Source organism: Hesperophylax consimilis, chromosome 8 (assembly GCF_061612785.1).
Source record: "Hesperophylax consimilis isolate HC1 chromosome 8, BYU_Hcon_1.0, whole genome shotgun sequence".
Taxonomy (NCBI): Eukaryota; Metazoa; Arthropoda; class Insecta; order Trichoptera; family Limnephilidae; genus Hesperophylax; species Hesperophylax consimilis.
The window spans coordinates 40556717-40569054 of NC_142843.1; the positions used below are offsets into that span (position 1 = coordinate 40556717).

General features: G+C 34.2%; 1 protein-coding gene across 1 annotated transcript in view; it reads right to left on the reverse strand.

The window, feature by feature from the left end:
* Positions 1-12338, reverse strand: part of rl (Mitogen-activated protein kinase rl) — a 256988-nt gene that overhangs the window by 78211 nt on the left and 166439 nt on the right. The gene's annotated exons all lie outside the window — the stretch shown is intronic.

The following is a 12338-nucleotide window of genomic DNA, read 5'->3' on the forward strand; positions in this document are numbered from 1 at the left end:
AAAGGAAAACGGGATGACCAATAACTTACTACTGTATCTCACAGAACAATCACAATAGTTCCATAGTTCCACAGCGATTCCCCGAAGTAATTATCGCCAACAGAACGAATGACTTGTAAAATCTAAGATAATTACACCTACAACACGAACAACTTGCTTCCATGATAGTGCGAATCCTTCCTGGTCCAAAATAATAATACTCAAAATTGCACAATATGTTCCATCATGTGAATAGTTTTCAGATAGTGAATACGGTTAGGGAAAGGTAGGAACTGGATAATTGAAATTCCGGTAGGGACCAAGCATATTCTTATTTCAAGACCAAACAGAAACTATAAATTGATTTAAAATCTCTTGATAGATTTCATCATAAATATTGTCTATTGTTGGCCAGTGCATGTTAAACCAAGGTTTTATTTTTTAATCTCGCTTTAACAATGTGCAAAGATTGAAATAATTAACTTCATCAATTTATTACAAGTTTGAGGTTTATTACAAGGGAAATAGTTTAGAAACTATTTACGAAAGGATCGTATTGAATGTATAGAACAAAATAACAAAAACGTAACGTAATCAGTCCGCCCATCAGAAACATATTAGGCGATAAGTTTGCAAAATTATCACGTAGGTATATTTACATCTAAGGCTCCTTATTGTTCCTAAAATTACAGGGGGCTATAATGTATTCTTACATGTATAAATAAACTAACTAACTAACTAACCATCACGCCGTTTCTCCGCAGGGGTAGGCAGAGAGGATGGACCGCCAAACAACTCGGTGTTGGCACACATTTCTTGCCTCATTCACATTATCATCGTCTCATACATAATCTTCTAATATTCTTGACATGGCCCGACTCGAGCATCTGATTTACATGATCGTGCCATGTCTTCCTTGGGCGTCCCCAACTTCTGCTACTATTCGCATTTGCATCATATATCCTCCTTACACTCCTTTCTTCGCTCATTCGCTCTACATGCCCAAAAAATCTAAGCGTCCCTTTTTTAATCTTACTCATTACGCTTACATCAGCTTTGGGCTTTTTGCGAATCTCCACATTACTCACACGATCATATATGGTTTTACCACACACACGCCTCAGGGATCTCATTTCAACAGCATTCAATCTAGTTTCATCCATTCTCTCCGAGGTTCCATGCCACACTTCCATACATGAGGGTAGATACCAGAACTCCATTGTGGACTGCTAATTTCGCTTCTTTATAATATTTCTCTTCGCATAAATATGTATCGAAAAATTTTCGCGAGGAACTCCATCCTTGTGTGAAAAAAACACATAATTCAAATCTTACTTACGCTTCAGCGGCAGAAACGGGCATAATTTTTTTAGTTTTCATCGTAATAATTTATGATCAGCCATGTAATTACATATTTGTATAACGTCGCGGATGAGTGAGCATAATTCGCCGCAAATTATGTCCCCATGGATCGGCCGTAAAGTAATTTCAGTAATTTCCGAGCGTGGCGGCGATGCGACCATCCCCTAATTTATTGTATGAAATTCCCATCACGTGACGCGTTAAAGCTAAAATTAAAAGTTTATGTCAAAAGTTAAAATAAATTAATCAACGAAATTGTGTTTCCAATATTAATTACGTGACGGTCTTAAATGTTGTGCTTGGAATAGGTAATACATAATACGAAACAGACCAGGTAGATACCTAACCTACCTTACCAGCCCAACTGAACATAAGGCAAAACAATGTCATACCTACAGCTAACATGTATTCTAAAAGTTATTACATATATATTTTTAAATACTCTGTGTTGAGAGGTAGAAACATAAGTTGGCATTCTTTCTCAATATTTAAACATATGCCAACAAGACGAGAAACCGATTTGTGCCCTCGCGATACATTAACAGGCCTTGAGATCATGTCGATACATTGGAGGGGACCCACCCTTTCCCAACGGCTGTATGAGGAAACTGATTGTTTAAACTCCTTAGCCGCACACGTCAGGACCCTAATTTTTTTTTGTAAAAAGAAGCTAAATTTATTTTAAAACGATTCTAGACCCTCCAATGTCCCTGCATGCATGATTGTTGGTACGAAATAATGTATGCATACTTACATTAATAGTAACACAACATAAGAACACATCTGAAATGTGTTCGCCTGGTGTTTTGGCATCTAAAATTAAATAATAAAGAAGGAGAACAATATTTACAAGTGGATTGATACATAAAAATATACAAGCCGCGTATCGAGGGCAGTTTACCCCACTATCACGGAGCAGTCCCGGCAAGAATGAGGGTGGCAAGCGGCCTGGCCACAACGATCCCAAGCATCCGCGTCCCTTAGCCAGTTTTCCGAGAGTACCATCGAAGAAATGTAAATGGGGGGGTGAGATACTCCCAAAAACCCTAGGGAATGAAGTGAGCCTCAGGTCACCGGAGGCAGGACGGAAAGGAACCGGGCTCGCGCAAACATTTCCCAGGTCCGCTCATGATGCCGGGGGAGGCACCCGTGGTTCGTGAGACAGCCGCACCGGATTAATGTCACCTTACTGGATGCAGGAACAGAGTCTATCCGCCCCCATGGTGGGGAAATAAACAACACAGTACGATAGAGTTCAGTTCGACAACCTAATCATAAACCAATTGGTTAGTAACAAATAAAAAGGCAAATAACAAACGTAGAAAATAAATTGTGCATCATGTCGATACAAAGAATTTTCGTTGCAATTCAAAAATATTCGGATTTTCATGAACACGTTTTCTGACATCATGATAGTAATACATTCATAAAGCCTGCGATCCCATTTTTAACCGGAATTACCAATAAATAATTTTAAGAGATTCTTATTTTTTTTTTCATTTATATAATGTCAAGCCACAAAATCTTCGATAATTCAACAAACCTACATCGAGGAAGTTATAGTCCTTACTAGTTCTGGATATTTTTACGTAAAAAAAAACAAGGGAGCCAAAATGCCACTAAATTACTGTCGATTTTAATCATTTCGAGATTCACATTAAAAAAAAGTTAATTACAACAAAATTAGGGCAACTAATTCAGAACACGATTTCTCGTAGATTATTGAACATACACGTAGATATAAAAGTAAATTATTTGATTAAAGTATATTTTAAAAGGTAGATCAAGTGTTTTACTCCGGATAGCCGAATGCCTCCAGAGAGATTGAGAAGTCATCGGAACGCATAGCAGGCTTTTGAAATAAATAACAGGGCCGAGATTAACCGCAACGAATTGATAGCCTTCTTGGATATAATTTATTATTCAAGTTCACAGTTTAAAAGAAGCCATCAGTTCAGTTGATCATCAATCTTCCTCGCAAGCCGGGTAAGGAATTCACTAAACGCTCAATTTTAGTAGGTTACCGTGCGCCGCCCACTCCAGATTGTACTTGGAAATTTAATTTGTACGAATTGAATAAGACGCTGGATTTAAACTTCTGAAATTAAGTTTCTTTGGTAGAACTTCAATGATAAAATTATTTGCATATTTAGTATGAATTTATTTTAAGACCTTGATAAACCACATTAGCAGTTTTCTATCCAAAGTTAGTGGAGAAACATTTATGGGGTGGTAAAAGGCGAAGGAATTTTAGACAGAAAAAGCAGTGAAAATTTTGTGAAGACAAAGCACCACATTTTGAGAGTTACACACGGAGAAAAAGTAGCTTTGCTAATTTATTAAGAATCTTTTCAAATTACTGATAATCCGGTTGGAAATGGTAATGCAGGCCTCTCTAATAGGGTGGCCACAAAAAACGGATTTCAAAATTCCGTGATAATTCCAGGTTTTCCAGGGCAGTTTCTATATTTTTCCCTGATATGTTTTATTTGGTATAAGGACATATCGTTCAAAATTTTATTTTTGAAACACGATTTTCATCTACGCCAGAAAATTAGAACAGATACATAAATAAAGGGAATTCCGTCATCTTAAGCATCTATTATTTATTTGCACCACAATGATCTATTCAAAACAAAAAACACTTGTTACAAATTTATGATATTTCGCCTGAAGACAATTTGTGTACAAATGAAAAGACCAGACAAAAATAGACAAATAAACAAAAAATATTAACATTAAAAGAGATACTAACAAAGTATCACACGGAAGAAGCAACAATATTAGGGAACAGTTTAGAATAATAATAATTGAAAAAAAACAGTATACCCTTTGGGTAAGCAGTTGGGACATTAGATAATACAAATAAAAATATGGTAATAGAGAAAATTGAACCATAGCATTTGACTAAAGCTTAGAAGGTGATTTATTATGAATTTACACGAAACTATGATATACATAGTGATGCAATGTCATTTTAGAAATACTTAAATCCATTATTTAAATGTTAAAATACCTATTAAAAAAACACACACACCAATTAGTTGACAGATCGTGTATAGGTATCATTATTATTAATAATAATAAGAACAGATAGATGTAAAAGAAAGGGTAAAATTTCCACAACATACAATATTGTAGTGAAAATGAATAAATGTGAAATCAAAAGCTATGCCTTCTTTAAGCAACAAGATAGAAGAATTACTAACTGAGAATGGAAATCATCAAACATATTACATATACAGAATTTTACACCAAGAACAAAACTAAACCATTATTTACATATTAACAAAATATAAAAAATAAAAGACAGTCAATAAAACAGAACTAGAATAAAATATGGTACAACGGGACATATTTTATAAGGCAACAAAAAATATATATTTTATAAGATAGTGAAAATAAACAGCAATAGAAAGTATTTTTAATGTTATCATAAAATTTAAGTTAACCCTTAAATGCATGATTTATTAAATTTTCTGGAAAAAAATATATTTTGTAGATATTTACATGCATATGCAAGGAAATATAGAGAATTTATTTGATTTGTAATTTTTTAATGATATTTGATTAAAAAAAATTGTTGCAAATTTACAACACCATGTATTTAATAAAAAATAATATGAACAATTTACGTATGAAAAAAAATAAAAAACCTAAAAAAAATTCTCAAAAGTAATAAGTGTACCGGAAAAATACGAGTTATTACATATAGGTAAGTATTGTATTATTGTATCTACTTACCTAAGAAATTCAAATTAATAACCGCAAAACCAAACTGTAATTCTAACCTCCAACCAATTTTCGAGAATCTTCACTTTGTTGAAGAAAAAGTGACATTTGACATTCGCGAAAAAAAAAAGGTGATGCCACTCGATAAAATATATTACCGTGAACTTGATAATTCTAAAACGGCATGCATTAAGTATACACCAAAGAGTTAAAGGTGGTTTGAACGGTATGTTGCAGTTTTACAACAGTATGCATTTAAGGGTTAAGTAAAAAAAGATATAATGAATGAGCAACTGATAAACTTTTAGTAAATGACGAATATATTATCACGATGTCGGAACACGTGTTCATGAAAATAAAAATATTGTGGCATTTTGTCGCGATATATTATCAAGGCACGTGCGAAAATATTCGGATTTTCATGACATATTATCGAGGCAAATGCGAATTTTAGTCATTTACTAAAATCTTATCAGGAAACCTGTCAATTCATTCGAAAGGCCCGCAATCCCATTTTTAAGCAGATTAACAATAACAAATTAGCAATAATCATATTTATCCGTGAAAGCTGTTTGATACCAACAGAATTTTTGCTTTACAGTTTGAGATTATCATCAAATTGCTCCAAACTTTGACGATAATCTGCCGAGATTGCCACTAATGATAATCCACCACTAAAACCCGATTTGAGCAGCAAATTACTCCTTTCAGAGAAAATAATAATAAAACAGAATTTATATAGCGCAGTTTAGTGTTATTTTACTTCAAGTGCGCAAATAAATTTAAAAATAGTAATTTAGTATTAGTGGGAAAAATTATTCCTACAGTGCGCCTTATCCAATACAGATCTAATAATATAACACTAAATGTAGAGTTTATACAAAGTGATGAAAAGTGATTTCAATACAAATAAAATGGTTGAATACCAGTTTGAATTTTTATTATTTGAATGACGACCAGAAAACTTAAGGAATCAAAACAACAAAAAAAATCCTGACCAAAGGGGTGAACTGCGATGGATTTAATAGTTCAAGAATATTAAAAAAAATAAGGTGAGAAAACTTTCGTTTTATTAAATTTCATATCTTGCTTGCTATGCCAGGCATCGTATCCCAGGGCGGCCGGACTTAAGTCACTGTAGGGTTAGAACTTACAAACCCGACGTAAACTTCCGGTAATACACGTAGGTACCTATGCATTTCATATCTTGCTTGCTACGCTAGACATCGTGTCCCGGGGCGACATGGCGCGGCCGGACATAAGTCACTATAGGGTTAGAACTTACAAACCCGACGTAAGCTTTCGGTAATAAAAGTAGGTACCTAAGCATTTCTTAATTCTGCAAAAAAATATTACCTTATGGGATATACGGAGTTTTTAATAATAAAAAAAATCTTTCGTGGTAGGCACTAATATGATCTAGAAAAGATTTATCCCCAATACTAGAGAAACGCTTCAAGAAGAACAGATAAATTATTATTGTGAAAAGTTTTCACTGGGCTCCTGAATATAGGCAAAACGCTTAGCATATTATTGGACACAAAATTTATTCTAAAGCACGAAAATTACGCTCATATTAACAGATTAAATGCATTACATAAAATATCAATTGAAAAAAAGTCGTTACATAATACGATAAAGCTGTAAAATGTTATAAGTAGGATTGTAAAGTTTGTAACATACAATTTACCAGTTTATCTGACGAAACTTTGATACCTACTAAACGTTTTCATTCCCGCTATTCCTCGGGGCATTTTCTGTCGAGGATACTCTCCGGTCTGACGGCCTCGTGGTCGAGGGGTAAGGCTCTCGACTTGCAAGCCGAAGGTCGCGGGTTCAAATCCGAGCGTGCGCAAGTAAATTTTATTGATTCATTTGTGTTATTTCACAATTTATTATTTTAAAATATTACATAGTCTACTTTTGATTTGATCAATTTATTCTTTAAAAATAATTAATAGTGTATGCCCATCTCATACAGGACCCCACCGAGAGACAGCCTGGGTTCTCACTGCCTCGCAAAACCTGGTCCGCCATCAATAGGTTAAGGTGCTCCCATAGCCGCTGTGCCCACATGATGCACAGATGGGGCCTTAAAGAGTCGGCGATGTGTGAATGTGGTGCGGTGCAGACTACCGAACACGTGGTCAACGAATGCCCGCTCCATTCATTCCCCGGCGGGATTGATGAGGTCCACATGGCGACGCCTGAGGCCCTAAAATGGCTCGCAGATCTAGATGTCCCCCTCTGACCCCCCACCATACGAAAGAAGAAGAAGATTAATAGTGTACTTGCGGCACGTTCCGAGTAGAAGATACTCTCAGTGTCGCTCTGGTGTGATACCAGCATTTAGAATTGAAACGTTGCTTTAAATGGCTTTAGATTGTTTGGCGACCAGATCTGAATACACAGGTACTCCCCTACCTTCCTCTTTCCCATCTTCAACCCCCATTACTACCTTCAGCCTCAAAACATACCCCGATTGGGGATACCATAGTCTCACTGGCTCCAGACGGCTGGGAGCAGAAGGGACTCTTTTGCTGGATTCACTTTATTCCACGATACGATGGGGGAGGGGTCCATCACCTCGAGGGATCCGGTAAAACAAGTGAAAATTCATATTGTACCTGTCGGAAGCGAGAAGTGCTTTTCTGTGTAAATATGATTGTGTTTTTGGTTGCCAGTTAAGAGATATTTTTCAAACGATTTAAAGTATATCCTAAGTATTTTACATCTGTCTGCCTTCTTACTTAAGGGTAAACGAAATGGAAAAGACCACGCCGAGTAAAAAACATCCTGTTTTTGTAATTTGAAGGTTTCTTAAATGACGGGACTTAGCAGGAACTTTTCCCTTTCAAAAATCTCTGAACCATTTTTAAATAATATTGAGTGCACGAAGATAATGAGTATTTCTAATTTATTAAGACCATATTCAAATTATTCGTAATCCGGTTAAAAACGGGATTGCAGGCCCATAGCGAATGATTATGGTTTCCTAGTAAAATACGAACGTATTATCACGATGTCGTATCGCGTGTTCATAAAAATCATAGTATTTCCGAGTTTCGTCATTGTAAATGCAGGTGCATGAACAAATGTTCCGATATATTAGGAATTGATTAAAAGTTTATCATGAAATGTCCTGCAATCCCGTTTGTAACCGGTTTACGAATAATTTTAAGACATTTTAAAAATCCAAGTATCATTGAAGAAGATAAAACTAATAAATCCAAACGAAACCTGAAACAGAACCAAGACACAGAAAAGTAAAAAGATAGCGGTCACAAATAGGAATCGAACCCAGGATATCTTTCCTTACCGGGACAGGCGTCCTTCACCAACTTCACCATTGGGACCTATCTATTAAACGTCATATTTGTAGATCTCATATTTCAAATTCAGAATTAACAATATTATCTTGCAATGAATTTTTTACCTACTTTCGGCATCTATATTTTTAAATGGAAAAAAAATTCTAACGGAAGTTTTTTTTTGTAGCCTAGATAGAGTCTCGGATAAACACATTTAATTTTTATTTATTCATTTATTTCTGACCGTTATCTTTTTATTTTCTGTGTCTTGTATTGTTTCATGTATCGTTTATAGTATTATCTTCTTCTTCAATGATAGATTGCATTGATGTTATATGTCTATATCTATATAATATTAAATAACTATAACCATAACTCTAAATTTCTAAAAAATAAGTTAAAAAGAAAAACTAGAGACAGCAATACTAATTTTTCTCCGTATACGAGTACATACTTAGTAGAATTAAATGTGCGCATTGTGGAAGTGGTATTAATTTATTCAATTGATATTGTGCGTAAAATTGTCTACATATTTAATAAATAATAATGGCGTGCTAAAAACATTTTTGTTTAGTAACCCCTCATTTCCCAGCAGAGTTAAATTGCTTCTCGTCCAATTATGGAGAGTGTTTACTAGTTGTTTTGTTACGTACATCAAATCATGAAGTCAGTCAGCATCGAGATGTAAATTGATGCCGATTAGCTGTTCATACACATATAATATATTTACTTTGTTTATGCAGAGTCACGTCACTAGGCATTTGGGTATTGCTAACAATTTAATCTAAATAATATTATAGAGAACAAAGGACAATGGAAGTGTGTGTACAGTAAGAAATGCGTGAGAGGAAAGCGAATCACTGAAAAAAGTTGACAAAGAATACTTGTGTTTATACAGGATCGCCAGCAAACAACTTCGCAGAAATTTATCCAATTTCGTCAGATATCTATATGAAAAATAGATAAGTAATATCGAGGAGGACACTGCGGAGCGTTTGTTAGTTTTCCTTTCTATCATCCCCCAACAGATTGATTTTTAAATATTTATATTAAAAATCACGCTGAAATATTTTTTCATGGAAACCTGTAGGAAGATTGAAATATGGATAACCTTTTCATGGGCGTGCGTGAGATAACGTGCCTTGGGATAAGCCCCAGGCTCAAAGAAAAATTATAGCTACGTAAGTAGGTACGTTCTATTTCAGCAGCATCTCATCTACTGCTGAGTGAAGTACTCGAAAAAACTACTAGAAAAAAAATCAGTAACAGGACAACTCAACACAATGGCAATTCAACACGACAACAATTTAAAAAGTCATAAAAAAACTGGGTTAAATAGGTTAAGTAGATTAGGTTTATAGGTCAGTTTTTGCATAATTTTGATGACTTTATATAACTTTTTAAATGTGTGTTATATTGTCATTGTGTTAAGTTATCATGTAACCATTTATCTAATAAAATATGTGTTTCTTTTCTCTCGTTATCTTTAATTTTAGTTAGAACAAAAGTGAAGTGAACCATTTTTAAAACTTTGTTAGCATTAAAAAATTGAATATTTCAACAATTATATGTTTATTTAAAATGAAACAATTTGAAAGTGTATTTCTTCACCTATCAAAAACAGTTTTTAGTTTTCAGATACGTTCAAAAATATTCCATTTATGTGGATTTTATTACAAAGCGGAAATATTCCGACTTTTTGACAGAATATGTTAGAGCACTGCAATTAAAGTACTTATCAAGTGAATTTCAAGTGACATCGCAACCAGAATGCAAGGAATGTCTCACTCGTTTCTCACAGTGACTGGATAACTAATCAAAATGACAATTTAATACACCTATAAAAAATGTTATAAAGTTATGAAAAGTGATAAACAAAAACTAGGTTAAATAGATTACACATGTAGCTATTTAAACTGGTATTTGTTTCATAATTTTTAATGACTTTATATCACCTTTTAAAGTTGTGTTGAATTGTCATTTTGATGAGTTACTCGTATCATGGAACCGTTTCTCACAAAGCTAGAATGTTAGCAATTATGAATGAAAATATATTTCAAATGAAAAAATGTACGGACTAGTACGAGTTATAACGAAATAACGAGCCATTTAAAACAGCGCTGAACATGGTGCGATATTAAGGAAAAAACATGATTAAAATAATAGTGTTTCATGTTTCATTGCCAAAATAATCAGCTAAATGTGACAGGAAAAATAATCTCTAATAAGTTTTTTAATAAAAACACCACATTTGCCTGATGACGAAATAAGATATTAATATGGGAAATACGGTTCCATGATAACTCAACACAGTGACAATTCAACACACTTTTAAAAAGTGATATAAAGTCATTACAAACGATGAAAAAAAAATAATCCTCTCCTAATCCAACCCAGTTAATAAAGTTTTTATTTTTTATCACCTTCCATGACTTTATATAACTTTTTAAAGATGTGATGAATTATCATTTTGATGGGCACCAAAAGTTAAAACAATACCTAAGGGGTGAATAAAAATCTACTCGGAAGCAGAATTACATAGAAGGTAGTTAAGGTTAAACGCAACGTATGTTATAATCTACGCGTTCATAGATGGCTTTAATTTAATTATTTTACTAAAATATGCTTTCTGGAAGTTATGCTTTAAAATATTAAGACGAATGTTTGCGCCCGTATATACGCAAATTGAATAAATATTTTTGTACGTATAAAAACACACTTCTTTAAATAAAGGCGTACAAATACAATATTGCATTCAATCAACGATACAATATTGTATTTGTATGCCTTTCTTGAAAGATTTGAGTTTTAATACGGACAAAACAATTTATTCATATTCATACTGCGTACACACGGGCGCAAAGAAATAATTTGTCATAATATTTTAAAACATAACTTGCAAAAAGTGTAATTCAATAAAATAATTAAATTAACGCCACCCATAAACGCGGAGATTACGTTTTGCCTTAAGCAAGGAAGTGAAAAATAATTGTATCTGTGAACTAACATATAACAGACATTTTAACAGAATACACTGAAAAGTGTATTCTGTCAAAAGGGTAGATTTTATAAGAGAGATACCTCCTGGGTTTCATTCTCACTCTCCAATCTCACGTCAATCACCCCGCCAACATTATCACATTTGCCGAAAACAAAAGCCATGATTGCGAAGTTTAGTAAGTTCTCCAGTTGAAGGGTGCTTCAGAAAACCCCGACGCCATCTAGCTTTTAATGTATTGTCTTCAGAACAAAGTTAAACACAAAGGAAATATGTAACTTTGAATAATCAATAGAAGATACCTATCACTCTCTTCCAGGCAAGATTCTATGCATAAATAAATTCTATTGTGACATCATTACATCTCGGTCGAAAATTAATAGAAACCTCTTTATAACAGATGTATAAACTATAAAAAATCTAGTGATATTTGGGTAGAAAGGAAATAACTTAAGCAACAGTATTGCTAAATGCAAGGCCGTTTCTTTAAAGAGGTTTAAGCAGCCAGGTGGGTACGATTTTGTTAATAATTGTAACTCAATCAATGTCTAAATTCGATCAAATAATTGCCACAATAGAGTATCTTGGAAGAAACATAGCCTAGTCGTTCTATGAACTAACCTCGCGTAATGTTCATTTTTCCGATTTGTTAGCTCTGGCGGGGTAAAATGGTTAACACCGCTACCTTCTTGACAGGATTGACCGGACACGGAACACACAAACTAGTCCTGGGTCAATCGTGAATGATCCACTCATTGAAAACCGCTCACGAGCCACCGAAGGACCAAAGAGCGAGCGGGTTATTTTTTCGTCAGCATCGGGGCGGGGCGAGCGAACAGAAGATGTATTTTGTAGACCGTCTTCTCTTCTTGCTTTTTTATCTTCCGCTTATTTCTTCCCCGTGTAATTTTAGAATAATTCATTTCTTTTGAATATTCTCCGCATTAAAGACCTAT